The sequence below is a fragment of the Cydia fagiglandana genome, chromosome 2 (assembly GCF_963556715.1).
Source record: "Cydia fagiglandana chromosome 2, ilCydFagi1.1, whole genome shotgun sequence".
NCBI lineage: Eukaryota > Metazoa > Arthropoda > Insecta > Lepidoptera > Tortricidae > Cydia > Cydia fagiglandana.
This window is the reverse complement of record NC_085933.1, coordinates 26,052,183-26,079,328: the sequence shown is the minus strand read 5'-3', so window position 1 is coordinate 26,079,328 and position 27,146 is coordinate 26,052,183. Positions and strand designations below refer to the sequence as shown.

At 36.1% G+C, this 27,146-nt stretch overlaps 2 protein-coding genes across 2 annotated transcripts in view; one reads left to right on the top strand and one right to left on the bottom strand.

The window, feature by feature from the left end:
- Nucleotides 1-27,146, top strand: part of LOC134679542 (protein madd-4) — a 425,780-nt gene that overhangs the window by 304,391 nt on the left and 94,243 nt on the right. The gene's annotated exons all lie outside the window — the stretch shown is intronic.
- LOC134679544 (uncharacterized) overlaps nucleotides 13,309-27,146 on the bottom strand; it is an 89,159-nt gene continuing 75,321 nt past the window's right edge. Inside the window, exon 3 of the mRNA XM_063538502.1 lies at nucleotides 13,309-13,319. The gene's annotated coding sequence lies outside the window, so the exon portion shown is untranslated. The remainder of the gene's footprint in view (nucleotides 13,320-27,146) is intronic.

The window sequence follows — 27,146 nt, the reverse complement described above, 5'->3', positions numbered from 1 at the left end:
GCCAAGCATGACCTGCGTGACTGTACAATCGCCGTATCTTGTCCCTTGGACCACTCCCTAGCTTAGTGCAAACGTATGCACGCGATTATAAATTCTCGCACCGCAGCTCGTTTTAACCGTTACCTTGTTTCTCGCAAATACAGGGCTTCTGGGGGATTTTTACAACTCCCACCGTTGTTCGTTGGGTGGATCAAATTTTTTGCGTTGTTATTCTGTCCCGTTTTTTCAAGGGACAATTATGACGTTAGATGGCCCATAACCCATTATTCCATTCAGGGATATTTCATTCCATTCTATTTATGTAGTACAGAACACATAGAGTATAGGGTACCTAGCTAAACATCATTTAATTTTATATTTTAATGGATATGTGTAAGTCTTACTATTACCACATGACAAAACAAATCTCATTACGTGGGATTAGATTCTGGGAAAAAAAAAATCAATAAGATCTATTGAGCTCTTGTAAGTTAATGGAGAACCGCATAAGAATACCTGACTACATAAATAAACAGAAAATATTCACATAGTATTACAATCCGTGTGCTAATTTTATATACTTATAGCGCTCATTTCGCGTACCTATTATAGTGCGACGATTTGAGCGGACTATAAAACGCTATCGCCTGTGTCGTGGGCCACACAACAGACGTGCACTCGTGATTGTAAATTGGCGCGCATTTTTATTATGTCGTTGGCTTTGCTGTTATGATGCTTGCTGCTATTGAAGCTGTAAGGCCCACTTGCACCATTCCGCTAACCCGGGATTAACCGGTTAAACCTGGCGTTACCATGGTTACCAGTACAATTTGACACTTGGTTAACAGTTTAACCGCTTAATCCCGGGTTAGTGGAATGGTGCAAGTGGGCCTAAGAGTATCTTTGTGACATATAGAGCGTGTGAGTTTGCATTTGTCCTATCGCTGTCAAACTCGATGTTAAATAAGTAATTAACTAGGATTTGTTAAGACAGTTTTAGATCTTATGCAGCTATGTTTTGGCCATGTGAGATTGTAAGTATAAGGTTAGGTAATAAAGCTAATGAGTTGATATTTTACACAGTAACATTATATTCTCACTGTGTCTTTTACGAACCATTCCTTCTGCTTCGACTAATTGCAATGAGTGGAAGAAAGAGTCTGGAACTTCAAGCAGTTCAGACTAAAAACTAGTTCAAGACATCATAATATGACATAATAATATGGGTTTTTAATTTAATAATTAGTCCATCGCTTTCACCCAATTAGTCTAGTTAATTTTAGTTTCCATCACCTCTCAATAGTCCTTACACCTTGGCGAGTGTTGCCTCTGCTTGTGTCCCTTTACAATGCACGGGCAAGGGCAGCATCTGGGGAGTGTACCCTTTAACTTTCATCAAAGTGTCAAAAGGGGCTCTACGAGTCAGCTTCGGCTTCTTGCACGCTACTTAAACGTCCGGATCACCATTGTTCCGTGATGGTTAAGACATACTTATGTACAAATATGGATAAAATATTTAATAAAAAAATCTTATCTCCTGTGTTTTGGACCACATCCCATATGAATACTCGCGTATGTTTGCGATTGTAAATTCGCGCCCGTTTCTTTTACCTTGTTTGGCGTCGCTTTTATAACACTACTGGAGCCCAATTCAGATTTAACAACTTGTTACGGTTTTGTTCTTATTTTGAAAATACCTTGTAGATTGTTCACCCTGATTGCTGCATGCTAAATGTAGTTAACGTTATGGCTCCTCTACACGATGGGCCAACGCCGGTCACTCCTAGGGACGCGTTTATGCATTAGAGGGAGCAAGTGATATTGCTATCTCATTCTATCGCATGGCTGCGTCCCTTGGAGTGGCCGGCGTTGGCCCATCGTAGAGAGAAGCCGTGATGCGCGCCAATCACCAATGTAAATTATACAGGGTGTCCCTAGGTCCTGAGGTAATAAATAGCATGAAACCTTCTTCGACCGTTTATCTTCTCTTTCTTCTTCTACCGTTTATCTTTTTTATTTATGACATTAATAAGTTTCAGAATTTTGACAAATGTCGTCATAACCGCACATTTAAAAAAAAAATATCAAAAGTACTGCGAATGATTATTGTTGTCGATTATTGGAAATAACTTTTGTTTGATGGTTAATTTTTTTATCTTTTGTTCTAATTCAAAAATATTACCGTTAGAGAATTTTAGAGAAGTAACCCTACGTGGGATTTCAGGGTTTGTCCAATGGCTAAGGTCACCCTGTATATGAAAACACTATGACTACGACGTTCTTCAAAGTTGTATCAAAACCATAACAAATTAGATTCAACCTCCTGGTTTTGTTATGAAGTTTTCTTTTATGTGATGGCTCCTCTACAGTCTACACGATGGGCCATCGCCGGCCACTCCAAGGGACGCAGCCATGCGGTAGAATGAGATAGGATTAAATTTATTTATTTATTTACGATTTAAGCACGACATTAGACTTTTAATTCCCTGCAAACAGGTTAAAAACTTTATCGGCATCTAGTTGCACTTTTTCGAACTACCCTCACTTAGTCTTAATTATTCACTCTTACTATAGAAAACACAAATCATTTTATTATTAGAAAGAATCACTAATTAACAAAACCAAATTCCGAGAGCGAAAGGTCACGAATTACGTTGGCCCTTCCCAATGCATAACATCGGTAGTGTTGGTAGGAACTCGAATCATTTAAGTCTCTACAAGAGACTCCGATCTCTAACAAGTCGAAAGGAACTCTAGTTTCCACTTACTTATATGAGTATGACAGTCTTAAAGCAAAATACTCAAAGGACTCAAGTCTCAGTCAACACTATGCGCCGATGACGCCACTGCTTTTACGAAAGTAGGTAATGTGACAACCCTGAACGGGTCACGGTTGTAACTTGAGTTGCCAATTTTTTTTGGTGGAATATAGTATTTTCCAGAATAAGGCATCAAAAATTTAGTACATTTCAAAAAAATATAGTACTTTTAGATAAAATACTAAACATGAGTGTAGTATACGTTTAATCGGAAATATAGTATTGTAGCGTAATATATATTTTACCAAATAGTACAGAGAGCCAAAATGTAGTACAATACTTTGTGATATAGTACGGTTGGCAACCCTAGTTGTAACGTCATTCTCCTAGTTTTCGGTACGTTTTCTGTGCCTTGGACCACACTCCGTCTCTACGCGGACGTGTTCGCGATTGTAAATTCGAGCTCGTATTTATTACGCCTCTTTGCGCTGCTATTAGAGTCGTCACACAATAGCTTGCCGCGGACGCAAAATGTAGACAGTAGCGGTTTTTTGCTTTGGTTTTATTGATTAATTTGGCTACCCCATTGATCAAAATTCCTATAACTGAAAACGGAATGCTGTCAAAACGCCTGAATCCCTATTTTATTTTCTAAAAACCACATTTTCAAAATGCCTTATTTGTAAATCAACGTGTAATAATATCTATATCTCAAATCAACTACATGTCACCCTAGCTAGACAGGCTGCAAAGTTCTTTGCCCCCGCTTTCTTCCCTCCAGCCATCTCGAGTTCGTCTTTATACAGTCGTGTTCTCGAAAAAAGAAAAGAGCGAAACCGAAGTCATTTGATATTTTCTGGTATTTTTTGAACCGGTTGCGATAAGAGTTAGGAGCGAAAAACAAATTCCATACAATTTTTAATCTATTTTAAAGGAAAAAGCAGAGAGCGCTCTCCTGACTCTGATAACAATGAAGAAATCGAAAAATTTGAAAGGAATGGGCATAGCTATGGTTAGTGTACATCAATCTGTGTAAAAATATATTCCAGAATGTCAATATTTAGAGAGGAAAATGTGGACTACGTTTTTATGGACAAGTCGTCGTCCATTATCCTTAAAAGGATTGCAGATTAAGCCATGTTTCTTGTGCCTTGGACCACATGGTCATGCGATGCGATTCAGAGTAAATAGAAGCCAAAGTTATAAAGGATGGAACACACATTTAAAACGGCGGCAGAGGTACCAAATTTAACTACAGTTAGAGATTTCGAGCTATTTTCTACTTCGGTTGTGCTAAGCCATGTTTCTTGTGCCTTGGACCACATAGAATGCGAGCGTGTGCCCGCGATTGTGAATTCGCGCTGCACCTCTTTTATTTCGCCTGGTTGGGCGTCGCTAATATGATGCAATGGAGAATAGAGCGCTATGTGGGTCATGCCATGCCTGAAAATGCTTGATACTTTATAAGTAAAGTTTTTATGAACTACATACTGTCATAAGCAGATTAAAAGCAGATAGCAGATTTATCAGCTGATACAGGACTCTTAACAATGAGTTTGTGTTGTTAATGATGATTTTTAAAACATCGCCCGTTAGTAGCGAATAAGCGGTTTTTAATTGTATGGAAAAACCGGTTCATAACCGAAATTTCATCAAATAAAAACCGATTTACATGCTCTACCCGTTAGGCTACTAAGAAGTACAATCATATTAGGACAAAGCTCGAAATCTCTAGAACACATCTGAAATTTGATATGTTTGTTAGTAAAAGGTCCCCTTTTTCAGATCATCCCCTTTTTCAGATCATCCGACATTTGGAGATTTCTAAGAACTGCTGATATATTGCAAAAGGTGTTTCTACTTTTACAAATTCGACCTGACTCAAAATAATTATGTTCTATCTCTACGGCATGAAAAGCTTAAATTGTACACAAAAAAGAACTACGAGTAGGTGGTACATATACTTAAAAAATTTAAGATTAAACTTATAGGTAAATTTGAGTTTTAGTTATACGATCTGTTTCCGATATAACAATGACAGATCGGAAACCGATCGAATAACTAAAACTCAAATTGGCATGTCAGTTTCAATATTATAAATTGTGGTAAATTATGTTGTGATATTTAAAGGACTTTAAACATAGGTAATTATAATATCAAAAGTCAAATACCCAACCTCCAGCCTAAAATAGTAACGACTCAAGGAAACGTTTCGCAAAAGCCAAACAGCGAACTTTTTCATTAACAACATTAACAAGGACAAACGAAAACGATTAAAGTCCAAGTGAAAAACAAAACGGATCCCTCGCTCGCAATAACTGGAGAACAAACTCGACGTAGGCCGGGAGACGAACACTGGAAAACTTAGTTGTAAGTCTTTGAGAACAAATCAAAGGTTTCTTACGTCTTATTGTGGTGATTTGTGTCATTTGTATTTTTAAATAGTATATTGTATTTAAACTATGGTCTAAGACATTTTTTCAGATTACTTGTAATATTTTTCAATAACTGAATGTCAATAAAACTGGTTTTAGTTAAACTCTAAAGCCAAAACTAAAGCAAACTTTATTAATTATTGTTTGTTATAGGAACAAATGTATTGTATGTATTGATCATCGTCATATTAAAAGCAATTTTCAAAAATATCACTGAACTTTATTATAAAGGCAAATACAAAATAATTACGAAAGTATTAAAAAAATCTCTCAAAATCTTATAATTACAAATGAGGTATACATATATTATGCCTTTGGAATAGTACTGCACATTATGTTGACAAAAGCTATTTTTTGCATTACCTCGCGATAAAATAACTGTAATTTAATTAACTTATAAATCATTATTTTTTTCTAGTCACTTACTTTTGCATCGAAAGCGGTATTTATACAAGAAACAGAAGATACAATAATATTATTTTTTCCTTGCGACCTCTCGGTCTACAAGAAAAGTCGGCAACATTAATTATTGTGTAACAGGAAAAAATTGAAGACCCGAGGGGAAGCTGGGCTCTGTCGCTATTGTTTTGTTTATGGAAAATTAGTTTGGCATTACGACTAGGAGGAAAACGAGGCATGATGGAGTATATTGGACCTATTTTAGGGGTGAACATAGTAATAAATTTTATTTATGTGGTTCTATTTAATGGTAATATTTCACTGTCGTAATATTCTTCATGTGCTGTCTTGGTGCGCGTGCAGTTCTGCAATTCGAATGAATTTGCAGATATTAACGTCCAATGTGTTGGTATTATTTTCTTTTTGACAGTGCTATTATCCATGTAGGGTATTTAGTGTTTAATAACAGAAAAATCAATTTTCTTTTAGTTCTGAATTATTTATTTGATGTTTATCTTTTAAAAATCAGATTTTCTTTCAAATTTATAGACTTTTCAGACTTAGATTTTTTTATTAGTAGATAATTATATTTTCAACTGATTCAGTGAGAGGCATTACTTCCAAAAACTTCTGTGAAATCTTTAGCCGTAATACATTTGTTTTTCCTCTAAAAGCCTTTTAAAATAATATTTCGCTTTGTTTTGTCGAATTACGAGAAGAATTAGGTTCTTTGGAGGCCCATGAAAGAAACTTCAGCGTCAACAAAAACAAAATGTTAGGTATTCTTAGATATTTATGTTTTTGACAATTTAATAAGTTTTTTACAGTGTAACAAACATATTTTCTGACATTATGATCCAAAATAAAAGGTAAATGCATTCTACGTAGAGGTTTATTAACATTTTAACATTTTTTTTTACTTGTTTATTTTTATTTTAGACGTTCTTAAGTATTTGTCATCAAATAAAAAATAAATATTGTACTTACTACAAAAAGAACATACGGGACCCTCTTAAGCTTTAAGTATGGTCGTGTCTTTTTTTTGTAGTCAGTAGTAAGAGTAGGTTTATACTTATATTCTAATGAATTATTGCAAAAATAAATAAATGAGCCAATTAAAGACATTTTCGATTACATTTCCTGTGCTAACTTTTTTCTCTCATTATATTTTCTCAATATTTTCGATTACATTTGTTCGCTCAGTTGAAAGTCAATTCCACGTACTTATTAATTTTCCCTTTGCGATTCCTAGAATAATTTCGTGTTGTCTTTAAACCGTTTTAACTTTTTGTTTGGTATTACATAATGTTAAATTTAAATGTTGATATCTTATTATGTTTATGTTTGTATTATCTCATATTGTGTTCTTTACGAATTCTATTAATAAAAATAAAATGTGTATCATAACTTCCTTCATAAAAACGAATCGATTGACACGTTGTCACTAAAATCAATTCATTAGTTTTGAGGGCTCGGAACCGTTTTATTTTTCAAACAGGTTTCGTTCATACACCCGGGAACGAAAGGATTTCGTTTCTGTTTGCGGTTACTGGCTAAATAACTGTTCTTTTAGATATCGGTTTATGCCAAATACGTTCTCATTTCTTTCTTAAGGATCATAATTAACCGGTTAAGTTTAGGTCTCTTTCACGTATGACACCGAGTTTCCGAAAGGTACCGATTATCGTTCCCCACAAACCATAAAATTCCGTTTCCTCTTTTTACCGGTTAGAAGATAGCACTATTTTTTTTTCGTTCGCATTTCATCAATTAACCGGTTTTAATTACCGGAATAGCATAACTGTTTTGGAATGATGTAACAGGTATTTCAATACTGGTTCCAAGCCTGATTTTGACATTCTGATGGAATACACGACACCAAGATGCACAATACTTATGGCGTTATTCAAAAACGCTTGTTAAGCCTAACAAGCCCTTGTTAATCGTTTGTCCTATCCGTCATTTTGTTATTTGTGTTTGTTAGACAGGAAGAAAATTTAACTAAAGTTTGCTAAGTTTTATGAATACGGGGGTTAAACTGTGTCGTCCATTCAATCACATTTGGCCGCATTGACCCTATATATTACGGCTTAATCCGCAATGGGCTAGATCCATAATTAATAGGGCTGCCCTCATCGAAATCGATAGATTGTGGTATTAAAAGTATAAGTAGTATTTATAGCTCTGATATGAAGTCATAGTCTGATTATGTAAATAGCCAATCGAATCTGTTCACGTATACATGAACATATACAAATGACGCCTCCGATTGGTCAGTCAGCGCTTGACGTGATCACGATACACACACGCATAAATTACACGCTTCGTGTGAAGGGTACAATTATATCATGAAGTTACTGTGTATTTATTGTTGTATTGTAATTATTGATACAATATAAATTTTATGTCTGAAAGTTAACTTTATAGATTTTTTCGAGGCCTGTTTTTGCTACTCAAAAATTTTGCTACAAACGAACTCTTCTTTTTAATAAAAAAGGATTTCCGTGTACTTATATTACAAGTTATGTACAGCGGTGTTCATGAAACAACCTTGATATAAAAAAAACCCAAAACCGGTTTACAAATAACATCAAATGAAAGCAAACCAAATGATACCGGTTTGAAAATTTAACCGGTATCCGACCGTCAGCATTACTGTGTACTATGTGGAGTAGTGCATGTACAGATAAGTATCTATTTATATACAAGCTCGTTCTATTGTCGTGCTTTCGTATTGTGGAACTCCGTCATTCTATGTTTATTTTTAGGATCCTGTTGACGTACGTGGAACGACACCTGCTTTGTATGTGTCAATAGGGATTTTAAAGTTGGTATCAACGTTATAGTTAAAATAGATGCGTAGTTAAAAAAAAAGGTGTGCTATGGTATTTGGCCACTTTGCCAGTCACTTTATAAGTATTTGTAACTAATTGTACAATAATCCGTCTAAGCGAACTAAATAAAAGTAACTAATATCCATAACATTTTTCTTCAGTTTGGTTCCTTAAAAAATCGGATATAGTTGTAGATATAAATTTTTAACTCCCAACGCAATATAAGGGGTGTTAATCCTATAACTATTACTCACCATGATAAAATTCAGCCTACCTCTCACAACCCACTAATTTTTCCCTTAAAATCAGAAATAAGTGTATTTGACTTATTCACAATGTTAATAATGGTACTTGCTATAACTGTTCCAAATTTTCGGTACCTACATCAAACGGTCTTTGAAAAAACGCATTTAACCGATTTGCAACACCGAAGTGATCCCATGCATCTCCGTGAACAAGATTTTGTACGGAGCTCTAAAAATGCAACATATTCAAGAAAATTGTACTTACTTTCCTAAAATTTAAGGAACCTTTTACAAATAAAGCCAATCAAATGCGAATAGTAGTCAAGTGTTCTCTTCTCACTCCGAGATTAAAAGAACTCTGATTTATTTTATAAGAAATTGGATACAAATTATGCAAGAAACAAACGGTATGAACGTGAACGTTCGTCTTTTGTTTTTCAGGTGATTTTATTACGTGATCCGATGTTTGAGATGTTTATGAATTAATTTTTTGTTGAATTTGAATGTTATAAACTTATAATTATTAATTACATATATTAGGGAAGGTGAAAGAGAGCTTAATTGCTTTTACAGGGTTTGTTTTTGGTAGCTATTTAATAAAGATGATGGTGGTGCTATTAAATATATTTAGTACAAACAGTTATTTTACTTTCACGCTATTAGCATTGTAAGGATGGGTTGCATAGTCAATCAATTCAATTCATAATCGTTGCAGACTTATCTTGGTCTAACAATATCCTTCCATTTATACAAAATAACAAAAAAAGTTAGAGAAAACTGTGCCGAGAAATGCTTTTCTCACAATAAACCGGACGCAAACGATGATGTGTAAAGCAACCCTTTTTGCTTTCCGTAAGCCCGGCTCCATGCATACGTAACGACGTCATAATTTCCGACACGTACAACCAGACCAACAACTAACCATACGTGTACCTTATGTCTTACTAATAAGGCTTAGAACAGGTTAACAGGTATGCCCGATGGTACACACTTGCCACTTTTTTGTAACTCTGTGCTAATCTGTGCAAGCGCGAACGATGTTTAACGGTATTTTGTGCACTGGTAAATTCGAGCCGCATTCGGAGTTAGTAAACTCGAATTTACATTGCAGTCAAGGAAATTTAAACTGGATAGGGTCTGTATGGGCTCTCCTACATTTCACAACTCTTCTCTTTCCGCACAGTCTCTATTAGGTATTACTTCTAGGCTCTTCGGTTGAGGCTCGAAATATGACGCAGTCTTTAAGGTTCTTAACTTGGTTCTTCATCATTAACTTAAGAGTTATTATCTTGTCATTGGAGTATCTTCCAGCTTCCCTTATCTTGCGCCAGCTCTTTGACTTTTTGATAGGACACAACCCCTACTTTTTCTTTAATGGATTTCCTCTACCCCGCTTGCGTCCTATCCGATCCTATAGTTTTAAAGAAGTGGTCGTGTCGTAACCTAATTCCGTGTATATTTGCAATAATGTTCGGGATAGCTTTCGTTTCACTCACTCTTCTTAGCACCTCCTCATTTGTCTCTCCAACAAATGCCTTCTATTCGCCTCCAGCACCACATTTCAGCATCACCTTGGTCTAATTTGATGATTTGATTGTTTCTATCTTAAAACAACCGAAGCACCAAATCAGTCAAAAAATCCTGCATCTTTTCATGTTTCGCAAGATTATCTGTACTTGTTTATATTTCTTGAGCCCATCGTACACGCCTTCCCCCGTTATTTTTCCATAAATTGTTTGCTTCCAACTCGTCAAGTGCGCGGATTGCCTGCAAATTGCCGTTTGTTACAAATTTGTTTGTTCCCAACAACGCACGCATTCAACTGTGTTTTCTTTCATGTGTGTTATTGTACTTCTTGTTGTGTTATTGTATTTCTTGTTGTTTCATTATGGATACTTTTATGGCGGTTTAAACCTTTTTTCGTTTGCGCGTGTGCTTTTAGATAAGGAAAACGGAATAAATTATCTTATACTTTTAAACGAGCAATTCTTGTTTGTTTATATATATATATAAACAAACAATATATATATATTAAAGTGTATATATATGTATGTTTCGGGGATCTGGGAAACGGCTCTACTAACGATTTAGTATGGAAGTTTTCAGGGCCTAAAAATCGATTTAGCTGGGTCTTTCTTATGTCTTTGAAAACGCGCATTTTGAATTTTTATATGTTTTCCGAGCAAAGCTCGTTCTCCCAGATAGGTATTGTATTTACATAAAAAGAGTAACAAGTCAAGTTATGGTCCTTGATAGTAAATTTTTGTCAACTAAGTGTGACAATGCATATTAAACACCTGAGGTATCTATTTCCTATTCAAAAGAGTGACAAAGGGGAGGGGTGGTCTAAAAAAACTAAATTTTGTGGAAAATGTAAGTAATGGACGACCCCAAGGAAAAAAGTGTCCAAATTTTTCCAAACATTTCTTTCATTCCGTCATACAAAGTTTATGTAAAATGCTAACGTAATGGAAAAACACTTGGGACACTTTTTCTCCTATTAGGATCGAAAAAGCTTGTGACTCAAGTAAAAAGAATATAAAAATTAGCAAATGTGAGAAAAAGTGAAGTGTAAACCTTGAAATAAAATAGCTCAAATACAAAATCACGGTTAATATCCCGCGGTCGATATAAAAAAAGTACTTAATCAACAAAAATATTATTAGGGGACATCTTACACAGATCAACCTAGCCCCAAACTAAGCAAAGCTTGTACTATGGCTGCTAGGTGAAGATATACATACTTATATATAAAAATATTTGTGTTCATCACACAACTAAATGCCCTTACCGGGATTCGAATTCTATAAAATAAGCCTAGTAAATAGCTCACTCACTAATATCCAGAATTCAAATCTCGACACAAAAAGGGACCCAAACCAAACACTTCAGTTCGCCAAACAATTGCTTATTCCGGTCAGCCGTATGTAAAAAAGTTCGTGCCTTGAAATCGTTCCGTGGGGGAGTGCAAATATTAGTGGAATTTAAGCATACTGTGTTTTGGATTGTGAAAGTGAGTCTGACTATTGTAGGGTAATATTTGGATAAAATTTCACTTAAATAATAAGTATCGTAAAATGGGGTGAGTAAGGTCATAACTGAAATTCAAACCTCAATAACAGTCATTTTATTTTTACATATCATCATTTTTCACTCGGTTCCCTGGATTTCCACATTTCAAACATGACGCTAAAACAACAAAGACAATCAAACATTCCCTTTTTATACGTCCTGAAGCACAATTTAATATGTCAAATTTAACTTTTTGTGCATGAAACATGTGTGGTACCCCTACCAAGAATTGAAGTAGATATGTTCGCTAGCGACTGCGTATACTTACTTGCAATTTGCAATGCATCACCCAGAATGAGTTTGTTATTTGAGTGACTTATAAGAATTTTATCTACACTCATGGACAAATTAAGAGGAGCGCAAAAAAAAAGTTTAAAAAGTTTAATTACTAATTTTGTAATTACTGTAATCCAGTAATTAAACCTTTTTCTTTTGCGTTCCTCCAAATTTGTCCATGAGTAATTGAGTATATAACTTGGACAAGCAGATCTTGTCAGTAGAAAAAGGCGAATTTGAAAAATGTAGGGGTGAAGGGATATCGTCTCATAGAAAATTTGAATTTCGCGCTTTTTCTACTGTCAAGATTTGCTTGACCATCTATATGTTAATATGTAAGGTAGAATTAAACAAAGAAAAGTCTGCAGCGATTTTGATAGCCCACGCAGTGCAAGTATTATTCTAAACGTCAAACATCTATTAAATTATGACGTATGAATAACACTTGCACAGCGTGGGCTATCAAAATGCAGACTTCTTGGTCTAACTCTATGTATCTCTGAGCCTTAGTTTCCTGAAAATTAATGATATTTGATTAGATTCGCAAACTCATGGTAAGGTCACCGATCGCATATTGTGGGCGTGTGCGGGGCACTGACGTTTGAGAGACAGAACTCATTTGTTGTTTATTACCATGAAACGTTGGATCATGGTAAACACATATTTATGAAGTTAATTGTACAATGCACGTAGTAACATTTTTGTTAGGTTGCGTCATTATGCAAAGTGGTATTTTGCGAATGAGTAATAATACTAATAATTGAATAACTTTGCGATGTCAGGTCTTAGACAAAACATCCACCAGACAGCATAGTCGCGCTACCCCCTCTGCCACGCATATGGTAATTTTACTCCATGTTCGAGTCGAAAGTGTCTTTGTGTGACGTCCGTGTCTTTGAACGGATGAGTGTGTACTTACTGTGTCTTCCGAAAATCGTTTTTTCCAAATTAATATTTTTCCCATTCGCAATTTTTACCATTTTATTTTTTCTCGATAGCTTCCTTCCCGAAAGCATTTCTAACCATTCGTATATTTTCCCATTAATTTTATTTTCCAGTAGCTTATTTTCCTAATTAGACCAGCGGTGGAACAAAAATGGGTTTTGATAACATTAAAGTTTTTTCTTTTTTGATATGTTATTGTAAGCATGTTAAATAACATTCATGTAAAAAGTTAGAAAATTTTAGGTGGAGCGTTCGGCCATATTTAAATTTTCAATTTTTGCTAAATAACTATGTAAATATAAAATTAAAGTTACAAAAAACTTTAACATATTCAATAACACTTTAATTTATTCACAATATTCGGTTTTTAGAAATCTGGAACAGCTGCTTTCTGGTGAACGTAAAAACAGGAATTATTATGTAAATACAGAATTAGAGTAGCTGATATTGCAAAATTACGATATTATCTATCAACTTAGTATACATGTAAAAAGTTAGAAATGTAGACAATGTGCTTGTCTAGATATTGATTTCTCGTTAAGCAGTATAGCCAATATTGAATTAAAGTTTGTAGAGTTAATATTACACGGTCATAATAAAGATCTTACTTCTCACACAAAAGATTAGAAATATAAAATCACGGCGACACTAAATACTGATACGTAAGTATGCATTCCGAGCTTATATTAAGTTACATTTCAAACGCGCGGCGTTTGCGCGCGCCGCGCTGTGCGCCGTGGCAGGAGGCAGCGATCGACGGTCGCGGGCTAGCGGTTAGCGCGGTGCCCTTAAAAATACGCAAAGCGTTTATAAAATTATTATCAATGGTAAATAGTTATTTTACACAGTACACTAATGGAAACTTACCTTCCCTTATTTATTTCTATATGTACTAGGGATTGCCCGCGGTTTCGTTTACGTAGAATTCGTTATCGTGTTAAGTATAGAAATAATAGATACATTTGAAAATTATTTTAGGTGCATTGTCATACAGATAACTACCCTTGTTAAAGTATTCTTCAAATTCAATACACAGGTGTCATTTCAATATAATTTTGCGTAATTTGGCGCTTTTAGGTTATAAATGACTAGCGACATACATTTTATAAGAGCGATCATCTCCGATAATATTTACTTTATCATAAAATCAATTTCAAACTAACGTTATTCAATATTTATCATTTGAAAGTCAATATTACCAACCAACTGATCCAATTTACCTACGGTAACAACTCAAAATTTGCATCAAATTAAATGCCACTTTTCTTATCCGTTTCGAACAATCAAGAGGGCCTTTACGAGCTGATGTGGTGAAAATTTTATTTAACCTTCGTCCCTTGAAACCTTCACTACGCTCAAGGTTCAACTTTACGAACCACTCGCTCCGCTCGTGGTTCAATTTTAGAATGTTTAAATTTGTGAATGTGCTTCCTGCCTCGCACAGCCAAACTGTGGAATGAACTGTCCGATACGACCTTCAAACCTTCAAAGACCCCCCATCTTAAAGGTCGGCAACGTGCTTGCAACCCTTCTGGTGTTGCGGGTGTCCATGGGCGGCGGTAATCGCTAACCACCAGGTGATCCGTCTGCTCGTTTGCCTCCTATTTAATAAAAAAAATTGTTTCGCTTGTTTGGGTATCAATATTAGCACGAGCGGTTAATCAACAACTTTTCCCCTTGTAAAACAAATAAATAAGGTAGATGAGGTGCAGGCATATGAGGCCCGGCGGGTAACAAGGCCCAGCATTCAAAAATAGCAGTTGCTCCCTATTATTCCCAATTATTCTGAATTTGTACTTGTTGCTAAGAAGGCCCACTGTCAGTGCAGGTAAAAAGGTCTAGTCCCGGGCCTTATTGAACGTATGAGATGAAATATTAGATTAAAATATTTTAAGATAATTTTCAATATTTTTAATCTCTTATTAATAAGGTCGATTTGAAGAAACTTCTATGAAATTATGACTTATAAATAACACTTGCACTGTGTGGGCTGTCAAAATTGCTGCAGACTTTTCTTGGTCTAACTCTAATATTTTTTCACTTGCTTTATTGACCTAAAGACGTTTTAAAGAATCAAAAAGTCTAATAACATTGAGGCACTTATACTTTTTAAAGGCAGTAACTAATTACAAGTGACTTTTTTTTGTTAATACATAGGTCGGTGGAATTTCCATGTTTGGCGGTCCTCCGCCTTCTCTTTGACAGCCCGATACGACACGACGTTGATCTTTTCCTTTATTTGATCCATGTACGCTCTCCTTGGTCTTCCCCTCTTCCTGTTTGCTTCAACTTTCCCTTGTATGATATTTTTGATAAATTCGTCGTGTCGTATCAGGTGCCCAAGCATCCTTCCTCTTCTATTGTCTATAGTTCTTAACAAACTCCCCCTCTCTCCTACTACATAGGCCACACTGAATGTTTTGCACTATTGGCCACTGGTAAACATTTAAATTATGAATTGTATATTTAAAAAAAATACAGGCTTTTGATTATGGAATGTGACAAATGTTGGCGACAAATCGATCGTCTTTTGTTTTTAATGGCTTGTCAAAGTAAGTCAGTGCGTTGAACGTGGCTTTAACGCGAAAATATTTTTAGAGCTATGATTTTGTTATGATTTTAAAAGTTCGCTTACTCCGCAAGAGTGTAGTGCTTGCCTTCAAAATGCTTTTGGGATTGAAGCACCACATCTGAGCATCGTGAGGCGTTGGTATGGTGAATTTAGTAGAGACAGTATTATTCTAGGTAATGATTTTCGTGATGGTCGACCGTCCACGGCGATCATTCAAGGAAACGTGGCTACTGTGAGACGACTCATTGAAGAAAACCCACGAATCACCTATGACGAAATTTGAGGACAATTAGGGATAGGTTCAGACAAATACAAAAGATTTTACAAGAATATTTAAAAGTCAGGAAGCCTTGTTGTCTTTGGATTCCTCACGAATTAACTTCAGTCCAAAAACAGGTACTTTTTGACTGGTGCCGAGAAATGCTGCGTAAGTATATGCAAGGAAGTTCAAATGCTGTATATAACATCGTTACAGGAGATGAAACCTGGATTTACTGCTACGATCCGGAAAAAAGGCATTAGTCCAGTCAATGGGTCTTTCGAAGGTGACAGGAGGCCCATACAAGTTCAACAAGCCAAAAGCGTTGCCAAACATTTTGATCGTCTGTTTTTTTTAAACGCGACATTTTTGTACCGTACTTTTAAATAATAAAAGAACGTTAAATACTGAGCAGTACACTACCATTTGTGTGCTCGCAGTCATTGAAAAAGACCGCGAGAGACGACCGAGAAGCCGCATCCTCCTGCGTCATAATAATGCGTCCACCGATACCGCAATAAAGGCAAAAACATTTTTTTATTACGAAAACGTGGAAAATGTCTCTTATACGGATTATAATCCAGACATTGCACCCTGTGACTTCTATCTATTTCCCAAAATTAAGGATTTAATTTGGGGTTTGACATTTAAGACCCCGGATAAGGCAGTTACTACGTTTCATCACCACGTCGAAAAATTGCAGTCAAGTGATTGGGCCTCATGCTTCCAAAAATGGTCCGAGCGAGTGAATATATGTGCATAGAATGTAAAGGGAAACATTTTGAGAAGCAATAAATGTATTATTATGGTTATAAATGGTTTTATTCAAAAGTTACGCAAAACTTTCAGTATGCGTAAAACCTCTTCGTTAGTTTTCTTTTCTTTTACGATAGAATTGCGAAAAATCGATATTTTGCAACAAGTGACGAATTTTAAAACACGGTCAAAGGGAGTGTTTTAACGTGCTTATTATAGCACCGGTGTCGTAATGTAGCACCAGATGTACTGTAAAAATTATGTTAAAAGATAATACTTACGAATAAATATTTATACTGTAAAAAAATATCCCACCAAACACATTTTCATGTAAATTTTGTTGCTAAGACGAAACCATAAGACTAGCACTGTCAAAAAGTTGTCAGATCTCTTGTCGAGCCAAGCTTCAAACTCTACAAGCCCTAACTTCACTAACTCTACACCTTAGTCAAAATATGTGGCTTGACTGTTTCGCTACCGCCACATGGGCATAAGGTGAAAAATTTATTAAATTCATTATTTTTAGGGTTCCGTACCTCAAAAGGAAAAATACTGAACCCTTATAGGATCACTCGTGTGTCTGGCTGTCCGTCTGTCACAGCCTATTTGCTCCGCAACAACTGCACCAATAAGTTGAAATTTGGTATACACATGTAAGTCTATAGCCCAAGGACATACATGTAAAGTAAATAATAGAAATTCAAAAAAAAATATATATATATATCAAATGAAGGGGCTCATTGTAAGAATGTCAGATATATTTATTCATAATTTTAAAATAAATAGTTTAGAAGTTATTTAAGAAAATACGCAAAAAATGACCATTCCGCCCCCCCCCCCCCCTATCTCCGAATCTACTGGGTCTAAAATTATGAAAAAAATACACATATTAGCTCTTTTCCTATAGATGACAGGAAAACCTATTAGAAATGTGCAGTCAAGCGTGAGTCGGACTTAAGTACCTAGTTTTCCGATCCCTACTCACTTTTCTCTAAAAAAAATATATTGTTAAAAATTGTGTAATGTATAGAACCCTTGGAACGCGAGTGCGACTCGCATTTGGGCGGTTTTTGTATTATACTTACATACAATAGTTCTTGTAGAAACGAAACGGCCAAGCCACTCACTTTTGGTGTAGAGCTAGTAAAGTTAGAGGGCTTGTAGAGTTAGAAGCTTAGCAAGAGATCTGATAACTTTTTGACAGTGCGAGCCTTATGGTTTCGTTTGGGCAACATTTTACATCAAAATGTTTTTGATGGGATTTCACTTCTTTTTGTAAGTTGTTTATGACAATCTTCCATCCCCTAATTTAAAGGGTTGGGGGTGATTTAATATTAAAAATCCTGAAATAAGTATCTGGGGGCATCTGTTACACAATGTACTTCTTACTGATTCCCCATATAAACCCTTCACCCCGTAAGGGTAAACTTTGGGGTTGAAATCTGCCTTCACCCCGTAAGGGTAAACTTTGAGGTTGAAATCTATTCTATATCCTTCCCCATAACAATACCTATCTACATACCAAATTTCAACTAAATCGGTTCAGTGATTATTGATTTCCCATACAAAATTAAACCCCATCTTCATCCCCTTAGGGATAAAATTTTTTTGAATTTATTTGTTGTTTGTGTACTAAAACTATCTTAAATACCAAATTTCAGCTTCTTAGAGGACTTAAGGAAGTACCCGGTATTGATGATCATCAAGTGAGTGAGTCAGTGACGAAATCGAAGTTTTTAGATATGAATAAAATCTAAAGTATAAGAGCTATGCAATTGATATGCTTAATAAGTCCGAGAACTTTGTTTATCTGGTATAATCCAACCCCAAGTTATGAGGGTTCCAAAAAACGACAAAGCGCTTCGAGAAAAGGTAGATAGTGCCCTTGCGCTTTTCTCGTCTTGGCGGGGGCACTGCCGTGCCCCCAGATGTTAAAGGATGAGACTACTGTAACTAATAAAGATTTATGTTTAGTTACCTACTATTTTCGCGTAAAATAGACAATTTTTATATCTTTAGTTATTAAGACCCAAAATAATTATTTTCACTTATTATAAATAAATCCTCCTGTTATGAAGTATCAAATATTGTTATTTGTATATGTATAACTCTTAAGTTAAAAACAATAAAATCTGTTATTACCTACTGTCAAAATGATTATTTTTTGCGGGATTAAGTAATACTCTGGTAGTGTTCAATAAGGCCCATAATAGGACTTTTATAAAAGGTATATTTTCCAAGAGTATCGTAATATTTTTATAACTATTTTGGTATAATGAAGAAACTTAAATAAATGAGAAACCTATTTGAGTGAGTTTTTCATTCTTCATGTCCTGTTTATTAAAAAAAACCATTTTAATTTAAGGTGAGGCATACGTATTCCGTATGGGCCGTATAGGCATATACGGCCCACACGGAATATACAATAAGGTAAGTGAGGCCACTTACCTTATTGTATATTCAGGATGTATACCGTGTAATATTGAGCAGTTGGTTCATAATATACATATTATGATATTGACGTTGAATAGGACAGGACATGACAATAGGAACCAGAAATAGGTATAGTTGGTCAAACCAATTTGTCAGTAAATAAAAACAAAAAACTATATTCATCCTTTTCTTTTGGGTGCTAGTACTAGTGTAAGTCAAAGATAGTATGATGATTCTCCCTGTCTATGTTTGAAATGAGACAGTCCTTTGACAAACTATGTATAGTTTTATCATTTATCAAACATTACGCAGATACCACAGACTAATAGCCCCTACAATCACATTTGGCAACAAACGCATAGCTCACTACCCCGTACCTCGCTGTAATAGTGCATGGTCTAAAAGGCATTTTTCATTTTTGGCACCATACTTATATAACAAAGCACACAAAACCCTTAATATAAACAACATTAGTAATTTTCAATTAAAAAACAAAATTAAGATTTGGTTAAAATCATTACACACATATTCTAAAAATCAGACACAGAATACTCACACACGCGCGCGTACACACACATCACAGTTTCATCTTTCTTTAAAATTAATTTTAATATTGTTAATATGTCATATAAAATGTATAACATTGTAACATTACCTACGCTTGTAATTGGGAAGGAACTGGCTCTTGAGACACAGGGAAACCTACTTTGAGAGCCAGGAACCAATGTTATGTAACAACTCAAAGTTGCAATAAAGATTATTTTATTTTATTTTATTTTATTTTATAGTAAAAAATAGTTGTGAATATCTTGTACATTTTTATTACAATATTAGTCAAGATAATGAAATATAGCTGGTCAAGCAAATCTTGTCACTAAAAAAAGGCGCGAAATTCAAATTTTCTATGGAACGATATCCCTTCGTGCCTACATTTTTAAATTTGCCGCCTCTTTCTAGTAACAAGATCCGATTGACCAGCTGTAGGTATTTTTACTTAATAAGATATTTTAATTTCACGTAATGTCCGCATATAATTTATATATGTGCACGGTAAACAAACAAATGAATGATAAGAAAAGACAGACAGTGTTACTGAGCGGGAGGTGGGGCGAGGGGCGAGGTATAGGTAGGCTATGATAGGCTCTCGAGCGCCGCGCCGGCGACGGACGGACCAGCGCGGCGTATCTATGAATTTCGCGCCTTTTTAACTAGATTTTACTATTACAATGCAAGCTACACACAGAAATTTCTTACTTTCCATATATACGCTGCATATATTATTTTATAGTAATAGACTTATTTTTACAGACTCTAATTCAATATTAGATCTTATAGGACAAAAAACGCATATTAATTCTAAAGCATATATCTTATTCTTCTAGCTTTTTAGCTTGCCTATTAACTTATAAATTTAGATATGTTGTTGTGGATTTATTAAACTTTAATTCAATATCGACAAAATAATAAGCTAATTGTAGTTTGACAAAGAAGCACGTTAAAAAAAATTCTAATAATTTTACATTATAAAGCGTCATACATATTATAAACAATGGAACTTAAACATTGCACTTTAATTCAATATTAAAAAATCATTACTAAAAATATATAAATACCTAATTTATATCTAACGCTCGTTCTAACTTTTCATCATATATAGCATATATGCTTAAAAATATGTCCTATATCAGATAAGTATCACTTTTTCAACTTTAGAATTATCAAAACTTTTCGTGCAAAAATCCGGTCCCACTATTGAGCTAAATAGGTTTTCTAACCATTCGCATAATTTGGATATGTATTCTTATTATATTATAATATACGAGACACTAACTAAAAAATAACTTCTTTTTGTAAATCAATATCGTACAATATAATTAGTCGGTCGGCGTATTTGTCAGTGTTGACTATCAGTGAGTCGTGGTAATACGTCCTACAAACTTGCTTCGTCATGCAGATAAAAACCGGACAAGTGCGAGTCGGACTCTCCCACCGAGGGTTCAGTACTTTTTAGTATTTGTTGTTATAGCGCAACAGAAATATTTATGTAAATACATCATGTGAAAATTTCAACTGTTTAGCTGTTGTATACGGTTCATGAGATACAGCCTGGTGACAGGCAGACAGACGGACAGTGGAGTATTAGTAATTGGGTCCCGTTTTTACCCTGTGGGTACGGAATTCTAATAATAGGGTCCCGTTTTTACGCTTTGGGTACGGAACCCTAATAATAGGGTCGTTTTTTAACTCTTTGGGTACGGGACCCTAAAAAGTGCAGGCTGTTCAATACAATTTGCAATGGTAACAACGCCTGTCAAGAGTCGTCAGGATTCGTTACGACAGTGAGTGACGGCTTTAATTCGGCGCATACGCTACGGACCGACAACACTACTGACCATCGGTGAGTCTTGTGTACTTGCAATAAGGTTGAGTTTCAGTCAACAGTGGACGATAGCAGATACGAAAGAGCACTTTGTACAGCGAACTGCTAAATGCGGATAGTGGATTAAGCTGCCTTTCCATGTCAATTCGTATAGCTTACAGTCACACCTATAATTCAGTACTATGGCGTATCCTACATCTTGGTCTGTGTTTCACCACGGTGACAATTTGTCACCAGATAGTGACAATCGTGAGGATGGCTCTTGGAGAATGAGGAGAAACTTGGAGGTTGAAGAACTGGTGGGCGAGCCCAACATCATCGGCGAGAGCAAGGCTGCTCGACTTCGCTGGCTCAGTCATGTGGAGAGGATGGGAGAGGATCGTGCGGCCAAAAGAGCTTATCTGGGGCGACCAACTGGGAGACGTCCGGTCGGAAGGCCTAGGTACGGATGGATCGACGAGGTCCAGAAAGACCTGTGTGGCATGCAAGTGGCTGAATGGCGTCAGATCGCACAGGAAAGGAACGAATGGCGCAATCTAGTGTCGGAGGCCAAGATCCACTGCGGGTCGCTGAGCCAGCGAAGTAAGTGACAATCGCCGTACACATTGCTGGTTTAACTGATTGAGTAATTATTACTGTAGCCTCTAGCCGCCCAGAGACCTATAAAAAGGTCTTCTGTTCCATTCTAATTTGAACTTTGTGTTGACAAAATAAAATTTAATTTTGCCTGGCAAGGTTTGACGTATGGGCGGCTAGAGGTTATAGAAGCCATACCAAACAATGATGTTGTCGCAATCGCAAGACCAAGCGATCAAATCGTCGTAAGCGTCATAAAATTAATGGCGCTTACGCGTTTAGGTCGCGATATTCACGCTCCGCTTTTATGGTTCTCTGTCCCGCAGCTAAACGTAGTAATAATAGTTCAGTGGTTCAACTAGTAAAAATTGACCTAGATAGGGACCGTGCGTGTCGGAGGGTCTGCCATCTTGTGGCCTGAATCGGAAACATATGTGCACACAAGTACATAGCCACACAAGTGCTACCATCTACCGTTTTCGTCGGTACGCTTTCTTGTGGGTTCTGCCACATCTTGTGGGCTTGTGGGCATTAACGACACATTTACACCTCGCGCCAAAAATCTGACGGCTCCCGTGCTGCCCCCTATAGTTCATGCTCGGGGCCTATAGGTTACTTAACGACCGAATTGCCAGGGAATTGTAACTGTTATAAAGAGGCGCCTGTACCCTAATTTTCCGCTTAAAAACTTTCTGCAACATTATTTTCATCGTTAATATTAACTATTCACGTGTGCTCCACAAATAGACCCCGTGAACCAGAAAATTCGATAAAAGGTTCCCATTCTCACCGAGTGTTTCGTTCGAGCGCATGTATAAAGTATTTCGAGATTTGCGAGGCATCTCACAAACTTCACATCACTTCGTCACTAACCATCAAATTCCCAACCTTATTGTTTTGCAGTAAGGTTGGAATTATATCAGCAAGACATATCAAGATGGGAGAGTGCGAAAGATCCATAGATTTGCTTTTAATAGAAGCGGAGTCTTGTGATTTTTAAATTCGCGCGTTGCATTTTTGTTTAGGGTATTCGCCTGTTGAGAGTTTGATGTGTTTTTTTTTATAAATTTTAAAATGTAAAATAAGGCGTGAAGCTTACGGCTTAGCTTTGATGGAAAACGTACATTTGTTGTTTGAAAAGAACAGTGAACATTTTCAACATTTACAATAAATTTAATTTTTGATTTTTTTCCAGACATATTGCTGTCTTATTCCTAATGGTAACATTCCATTTCTAGCCGCAGCTGCACTACCGGTACTTAACGCGGCACTGTCATTGTGAATTTCCATAGTAAAATTGACAATAATGCGGTTAGAAATGAAATGTTATCCTTATACTAACTAACAGGTCAATTCGAACGCGCACTGACATCAAACCGACACTAGAATACTTCAATACAGATGAACCGATTTTGATAAATGTGTCTTTCAAATAACAAAAACCACTTCCTGATCGGTTTACCCGCTATCCCGGTTTACCCGTTAAGAAGTTACGGTGTCGCAGATATAATATAACATTCCTCGTCAGGGGTTTAAACACTCCAATGGCCTCCAAAATACGGTTTGTTTTTTTTTATGCTATGTTGTCCATTTCAAAATCAATATAATAAACCCAAAATACTGATTCTTGTCCTAAGCACTCTCCGCGCGTAGGTACCTAGGTAGGTACCCACAGACCAACCACTTATTTTCAGTGAGGTACCTACTCGTACTCCGTGGGACGTGACTTGAAACGTTTTCCCGGCAAATTACTTGCCCGGTTTTGATTGATGTTTCATTAACGCCGTGATTCCAGCTGGAACAAGGTCACAACAGATGTAGGGAGAATAGATACACCGAATTTTATTATTAAAGGAAAAAACGGGAAAAATTACGCTTCCGGCAGGACTTGAACCTGCAACCTCCGCAATCCTTAATATAAGATTAGGAATATCGCTCGCAGACATATCTGTACGTTTAAAATAAATTTACTCGTAGATACACCAAGTTTTCCTAATATCCCAAATAAAAAACCGGACAAGTGCGTCTCGGGCTCGCCCACAGAAGATTCCGTACTGTTTAGTATTCGTTATTATAGCGGCAACAGAAATACATTATCTGTGAAAATGTCAACTAGCTATCACGGTTCATGAGATACAGCTTGGTGACAGACAGACGGACAAACAGCACTGGAGCCTTAGTACTAGGGTCCTGTCTTTACCCTTTGGGTACGGAACCCTAAAAAGTAATTTGGAATAAAATGTAATGGCGGAGCCCTGGACATGGGGCGCGAGGTCTACAGCTCAGCAAGCCAAGGTTTAGAAACATTATAATCACTACACCACACCTTATTAAACAAAGTCCACTGCCGCGACTGTCTGTGTGTATGTTTGTTCGCGAAGTCCACTGCCGCGACTGTCTGTGTGTATGTTTGTTCGCGAAGTACACTGCCGCGACTGTCTGTGTGTATGTTTGTTCGCGAAGTCCACTGCTGCGACTGTCTGTGTGTATGTTTGTTCGCGAAGTCCACTGCCGCGACTGTCTGTGTGTATGTTTGTTCGCGAAGTCCACTGCCGCGACTGTCTGTGTGTATGTTTGTTCGCGAAGTCCACTGCCGCGACTGTCTGTGTGTATGTTTGTGCGGGAAGTCCACTGCCGCGACTGTCTGTGTGTATGTTTGTTCGCGAAGTCCACTGCCGCGACTGTCTGTGTGTATGTTTGTTCGCGAAGTCCACTGCCGCGACTGTCTGTGTGTATGTTTGTTCGCGAAGTCCACTGCCGCGACTGTCTGTGTGTATGTTTGTTCGCGAAGTCCACTGCTGCGACTGTCTGTGTGTATGTTTGTTCGCGATAAATTGAAACGAACCCATTGACTGAACCGATTTTCACCTATCAGTAGAGTGATTCTTCAGAAAGGCTTAGGTGAATAAATAAAATTGTTAAGGTTTTAATTTATGTTTATGTTTTAAATTGTTAACCCGTGCAAACTGCAAAGCCAGGGCGGGTCGCTATAGTTCGTTTTTTTTAGCATTAGAAATAAGGTAAACAATCTTGATGTCTTTTAATTGAAAAACACATTTTAAAAATAAGTTTCGGCAAATATGTAACAATTATGAATCTAATACGATCATTTATATTCTTCTGCTTTCATAAGTAATAGTTTTTGATTTTTAAAAAGCGTTTTTAAATTAAAAGACATGTTAAGATCGCTTACTTTCTTGCAAGTTCTTTCTAATGCTAAAAAAAACGAACTATAGTAATGTATATTATGTTATGAATACTTATGAATGTAAATACTTAAACAAAATATTAAGTACATTACCTATTTGAGAGGTATTCATACTAGGTAAACAATATGTATTCTGAAAAGGCGACTGGGAAGTGAGATAGTGAACAATGGCGGCTTAGAACGCGGCTAAGCTTTATTATAAAGTAAATTAATTCTGTGACAAAAGTATACGAGTTTGAAGGCACATTTCTAAAACACTTCGTTTCTTGCATGAAAATTGCTTTTACTCTGGTGCTACATTACGACACCTTGTGCTATAATAAGCACATTACGTGACTACATCAAAAATTTAAAGAGCCATATGTACTGTAAAACGTTCTACGACACACGTGCGAATAGGTAATTCGCAACTCGTGTCCAAACGGTCCGAATTTCGTATTTTTCGCACTTGTATCTTAAATAACTATTACTCGTAACTTGCATCACCGGAAAAGAGTAAAAATATCAAATTTAAGAAGAAATCGAATTTTATTCGTAAATACAAGCAGAAACGAAGCAAAATACTTTCATATAAATAACAGAGCTAATAAAAGTTTTTTTGTTTCTTAAGAGTAAACTCGCCCCATTTTTTTTGTATTTTAATTTCTAGCAAAAAAAAACATAATAAAAAAAAAATAGTTACGGATTAGATATGTCCGTACCAAAAGTGAAGTTTCTTTAAACAAAAACGTCACTTTTGACACTGACATATCTAAGATCGTATGACGCGCGTACCTTATACGCCATATAAGGTAATTCGAAACAATACTAATGTAGTAAAATAATTAAGCTTTCAAAGGATTCATAGATTTCTTCCATATACTTGTTTTCTTGTTTTGCACGAAACGTCAAACGCCAGGCAATCTGCAAAATAAACAAATCGTACATCCGTCAACAGTTCCGATTTATCAAACATACGATAGAAATGGAATATTTCAGTTTTTGTCGACGGAAAGTGCATCCGAGAATCCTTTTAAGCAGATAACATGTTTTCACGTTTACATTTTTTTAATTTTCTTTGAGCATCGCTCCTTTGAAACGTGCATTGGGAGTATTTGTTTCATTCGATGCTTTTCTGTTTGTTTTAAACGATTCAAAATGAAATGAAATGGTTCTGGTTTATTCTAATGAACGAAACTCCTTTTAGGCAGCGTTTCTACCTGAGATGTGCGAGGAGGGAAGTGTTTGTCATGAACCAATAGAAACACTTCATTTACCTATTCTCGCTCAGCTCAATTTTATTCGCGCTTATTAAAATTAACTGAGGTGAAAAATACCATATTTCTGACTCCGCTGAGCTGCATGAATTGGTGTCACAGGGTTTTCTCGTTTTATATCTGAAAACTGCTTTTTTGAAAAGTCATGTACTGTACTCTCAATAGTAAAAATTAATCTTAAACTCACGTATGAAGTTTATGTTGCGGCCAGGGCTCGGAACGGATTTTTTTTAAATCCCAAAATAGCCGAATATTTTTAATAATTTTTATTCTCTTTCCGTAGGACTGAATCATATATTTAGGTAACGACTTTGTATTATTAGATTGACCCATAAAAATGAAATAATAAATAAACCAAAGAACGAAAAAGAACGTAATAATACCGGTATTTTTATACAGAAAAAACCGGTTCCGAGCCTTGGTTGCGGCATCTATCGGTGCTAAGTCAGTGGCTCCACCTTTGTTATTTGTCACTCGCAGACGCTTTTCTCATTAAGCTTGTTGTGAGTGTTAGGTGTCAAGGAAAGATTAAGATAAAAAATACCTTAGTATACTTATTCGTTTTTTTTGCCGTGCCTTCAAGGTCAAAAATATTGTTTGTTAGGTTGTTTACCTACGTTTATTTTAATGGATTGGGGTTGCTTTACCTTCAAGGTCAAAAATATTGTTTGTTATGGCTCCTCTACACGATGGGCCAACGCCAGCCACTCCAAGGGACGCAGCCATGCGGTAGAATGAGATAGCAATATCACTTGCTCCCTC